The following is a 5,315-nucleotide window of genomic DNA, read 5'->3' on the forward strand; positions in this document are numbered from 1 at the left end:
GAAGCAATCACTGGATTTCTATACTAAAATGAGAATATGATATATATCATATGCATATGATATATATATATATATATATATATATATATACACAACATACCCCCAAAGAATAAAATAAGAATGAGCATGCTTTGCTAATTTCTCATTAAATATTATTGGTCCCTAAAAGACAGAATGAAAGGAAAAGTTTACACTGATGTGGGGTCAATACCTTTCAGACACTGCCAGATTTACATATGAATTCTTTAAGTTATTCATGTATGAATGACAACCTAGAAAAGACTCATACTCTCTGAAGGGATTTGCTACTTTTTCTTGTGATCATTGTTTTTCCTCTCCCAAATTCTAAGCTTCACTCACTACATTCTAGAACCTACTTGTTGAATAATGAGACTGGGAGTGTTCAGGATATAGGAAAGGAAATACAAGAAAGGAGATATAGGAAAAAAGACTAAATATCTATGTGCTGCTCATGTTTGCCACTTCCCCATGTGATGATGTCTTACCCTTACTCTAAAACTACTGTATGATTTGCTCAAATTAGGTATATATCTTCTCTAATGCAGGAATTTTTAAAAGTTAAAATTAACTTAGTCTTATACTAGAAGAGTTCCAATTAAATCTTGAAATCTTGTAAGCAGCCATCTGAATTGCTAAAGAAATGTATGGTTCTTCAAAACATTATTCATTCTTATTACACCTCCATCGGAAAGGATGAATACCCAACTTTTGTATCAACATGGACGGGACTGGAGGAGATTATGCTGAGTGAAATAAGTCAAGCAAAGAAAGTCAATTATCATATGGTTTCACTTATTTGTGGAGCATAAGGAACAACATGGAGGACATTAGGAAAAGGAAAGGAAAAGTAAATTGGGGTAAATCTGAGGAGGAGACAAAGCATGAGAGACTATGGACTCTGAGAAACAAACTGAGGGTTTTGGAAGGGAGGAGGTGGAGGGATGGTTTAGCCTGGTTGTGGGTATTATGGAGGGCATATAGTACTTGGAGCACTGGGTGTGGTGCATAAACAATGAATCTTGAAACACTGAGAAAAAAAAGTCCTCACAAAAAAAAAAAAAAAAGGCATTATTCATTCTTCCTTTGTACAAAACACACACAGCCTTTGCAGTGGCCTTCAGCATGCATTGCTTAGAATCAATTGTCTAAATGTATTAGTGTTCTCTACAGATTCTCACATGAACGAAAAACCATTATATGATTTATGACTAGGAGGATTTCATGTCCCATGGGTTAATTTACCTGAGGATTCTTAGCAGTATTATCTCATGCTTTCATTGTTTGTCCAATCAGTTATCCCCAACATGCTATAGCCTATTTCAGTTTCAGGGATCACATAGCTCTGACAATCATGGTCTAAGAAAAACATGGTCTTGTGCATGATTTTATATGTAAATATCAGAGACACACCATCAGACTCTTTGTGCCATTTAAAATTGCCCTCAGAGGAAAAAATTGGGATAAGGTGAGAATTCGAACAGATTAGCATAAGAGAAGTCACTGTTAGACATTTATTTACTTACTTATAAAATACCATATTTAAAAAATAATTTACAGTGCTTAGTAGGGATCAATAAAATATAATTAACAATAAGTAATAGTAGATGAGACAAAAATAAAATACATTTACATATTAAAAAAATAAAGATTGAAACCAGTATAAAAACTAACATCTTGTGCTTGCTTCGGCAGCACATATGCTAAAACTGGAATGATACAGAGAAGATTAGCATGGCCCCAGCGCACAGAGGACATGCAAATTCATGAAGTGTTCCATATTTAATAACTAAATTAATAAATTAAAAAGTAAAAACTAGCACCTCATTATTAGTAAGAGTATACAAAGGTTCTAATACATCAGTGAAGAGCATCATGCTCTGGATAAAGAGGCATTCTCTAGCCTCCAGAAATTAAATCTCAACTTTACTTACCATACCAAGCAGAGTTCTTAGAGGTTTGTGTGTGATTTTCTTAACTTGGGATAAGAAAAACAAATGTCAGCGGTTCATGAGCTGAAAGTACTGTGATAAGTACATAAAAGTAATAACTTTGTACCAGTCAGTAACTGCTGACCACAAAAATGTTTTAGCTTTGGGTGTTACTGAACTTTATCTCACTAAGCAAGATAAAATAGTTGAGTCAACAGGAATTACTCTGTTTCCACGAAGCAGATGTTATAAGTAAATAATGCAAAAATACGCCTGCCTGCTTCTAATGTAAGCCTGTGGGGAGAAGGATAAACATGCAGCAGACTCCTGCATCGATGACACAAGAGGAATGATAACACAAGAAAAAGACGAATTTGGGTAACAACCTGAATCTACTGCAGTAAGCACTTTGTTTGAATGACTTGATAACACCCAAAAACTTCCTCATGGTTTCTCCCTTCCACTACACTAGAAGACCCAGATACTATGAATCAATGATTAAAGATTCTCAACCATCACGCCTTCTCCAACAATATCCATCCAAATGAAAGATGTCTACATCACAACATCGACCAGTGGGAACAAGAACTAGGAATTACTGGGATGGATGGTTGATGAATGCAAATAAACAGGCCTCTATTTAATGGGCTTGATGTGACATCTTTAGTCTGTTAGTCTGTCAGGATATTAGGGAGTTTTTTTTTAAAGATTTTATTTATTTATTTGACAGAGACAGACACAACAAGAGAGAGGGAACACAAGCAGGGGAAGTCGGAGAGGGAAAAGCAGGCTTCCCGCAGAGCAGGGAACCTGATGCAGGGCTCGATCCCAGGACTCTGGGATCATGACCTGAGACGACCAGACACTTAATGACTGAGTTACTCAGGCGCCCCTATATTTGGGAGGTTTTTGACATACTGATGCATTTCCCTCCCATCCCCTTGTTCCTTAAATCAACTGTTTTCAAAATATGATCTCTAGAACCAAAAACAGCTGGTAAGACCCACTCAGGGGCCAATGAGGTCATAACTATTTCATAATAATACTCAGACATAATTTGCCTTTTCACTTGGTTGTCATATACACTGATTGTGCAAAAACAATGATGGTAAAACTACTGACACCTTAACATGAATTAAGGTAGCAGCACCAAATTCTGTATCAGTAGTCTAGGAGTCATTCTATATCGTCATGCACTCATAATTCTATAAAAAAGAAAAACACTGAATTTCACATAACAGTATTCTTGATGAAGCAGTAAAATTAATTTAATTAACCTCAACCTTTGCATACATCCCTCTTTAATAGTCTATATGACAAAATGAGAGACAAAGAAAAAATGTTTCTGCTACATTCTGAAGCATGTGGCTGTATCTAGTAAAAGCCCTTGAACAACTGTTTCAGAGGTAAGCTCAACTAGCTCTCTTTAGTGGCGCACCATTTATACCTGAAAACACAGTGACAAGACTAAAATTATTCAAACATGTTTTGACAGACATTTTTTTCAAAAATTAATGAAGTGAACCTGTCATTTCAAGGAAAACAACTGACAATATTTGTTGCAATGATGTATTTCAAGCTTTCAAGGAAAAATTAAAACTTTGGAAAATGCAGGTCTGCCACCATGAACTTGACAGTTTCCCAATACTTTAATAATATTCTTACGAGAACACCACTGATACTAACAAATGTGATAATGAATTTGCCAATTTTAAAAAGATATACATAACTCAGTTAACCAATATTTTCCAAATAGTAATACATGACGTTCCAGAATTATGCATGAGTAAAGGTAATTAAGATGCAACACAAATCAATGTATTTCACATTTATTGCTTTGAAATATTTGTGGCTATAGATCAAAATTCTACATTATAATCAACTTTTAAGAAACCATCCATTGATAAGTTTTGATATAATTCCAAAAAGAATAACCACAGTTATCTTAAACATTATTACAATACTCCTCCCTTTCTAAGTGCATATCTATATAAAACCAAAATGTCTTCACTATATTTCAAATAGAACAGAACTGTTTGAATGCAGAGATACGAGAAGCCAAACATTAAAGTTTTTCGCAAAAAATTTAAAGAATGACATTTCTCATTTTTTAAAAAATTTTGGAAAAAGCAATTTATATAAAATGTTTTAAATAAAGTTAAAATGAAGTACTCAGCTTAAAAATTTCTCAGTGTTAAATTCTAATATAATAAATACTGATACAGACAACTCATATAAGCAAAATTTTTTGGAGTTTTAAATAATTATTAAAAGAGTAAAGGCTGTGGCTGGGCTGTGGGCTGAGGCAGCTCCTGTGGGGCCGTGGGGCAGAGCCTCGGCCTGGCTCCCCTTAGGTGCAGAGATGCCCAAGAAAGCTCATGCTACAAAAAAGGGTAAGAGCCAGAGCAAGGAACCAGAGAGACCACTTCCTCCCTTAGGTCCTGTGGCAGTTGATGGTAAAGGTTGTGTCATCATAGCCATCCATGACAAACCTGGGTCCAAACAAAACCCTGTAAGAGGTAACAGTGGAAGCTACGAGGGAGGCCATCACAGCAGCACCCTCTCCCCCAATTCCCCCTCCTGGTAAGGAGGACCTAATGCCCAGCTCTGTCAGTACCTTTCCAAGGTCTGGGAGCTCAGGAAGAGTGACATGGTTTTGGATGAGAAATTGATGGATGGGGTGCCTGGGTGGCTCAGTGGGTTAAAGCCTCTGCCTTCGGCTCAGGTCATGATCCCAGGGTCCTGGATCAAGCACCACATCAGGCTCTCTGCTCCTCAGGGAACCTGCTTCCTCCTCTCTATATGCCCGCCTCTCTGCTTACTTGTGATCTCTATCAAATAAATAAATAAAATATTTTAAAAAAAGAAATTGATGTATAAAGATAAAAACACTGGAGAATTGTAAACATTTATATTATGGTAGAATAGAAGAGACAATCTTCGGTTAGACCAGAAATCCAGAAATAACCAGGAGAAAGCTGCAGCCCACCTGCGGTTGCCCTGAGGACACAGCTATGATGGCTGTTGCTGAGCCCTGCTGTCTCTGATAGAACTAGATCCTGACACCATCTTTTCCTTTTGGTCCAGAAGGGTAAATTTCATGAAAAAAGTGGTGAAGCTACCAGTATCCACAAGTGCAGCAGAGATCTTGGAGAAATTAAAGCAGTAAGTCAAAAATAGATATATAGATAAATAAATAAATAAATAAATAAATAAATAAATAAATAAAATAAAAGCAACTTATGAGAAGTACATACTTGAGAAGCTTTTTAATTGCTATTCATAACGAGACTGTTAGTAGGAAGATATAGTTCAGTGCACTGAAGAACATGAAAAAAAAAATCTAAGAACAGGACTCAAAAAAGA

The 5,315-nt window shown here is 36.0% G+C and overlaps 1 non-coding gene across 1 annotated transcript; it reads left to right on the top strand.

Annotated features, from left to right (window-relative positions):
• Nucleotides 1-1,697: 1,697 nt before the first annotated feature.
• LOC125101386 (U6 spliceosomal RNA) lies at nucleotides 1,698-1,804 on the top strand. The gene has a single exon (XR_007127805.1). It is a non-coding gene; the product is annotated as a U6 spliceosomal RNA (small nuclear RNA).
• The last annotated feature ends 3,511 nt before the right edge of the window (nucleotides 1,805-5,315 follow it).

Source organism: Lutra lutra, chromosome 5 (genome assembly GCF_902655055.1).
Source record: "Lutra lutra chromosome 5, mLutLut1.2, whole genome shotgun sequence".
Classification (NCBI taxonomy): domain Eukaryota; kingdom Metazoa; phylum Chordata; class Mammalia; order Carnivora; family Mustelidae; genus Lutra; species Lutra lutra.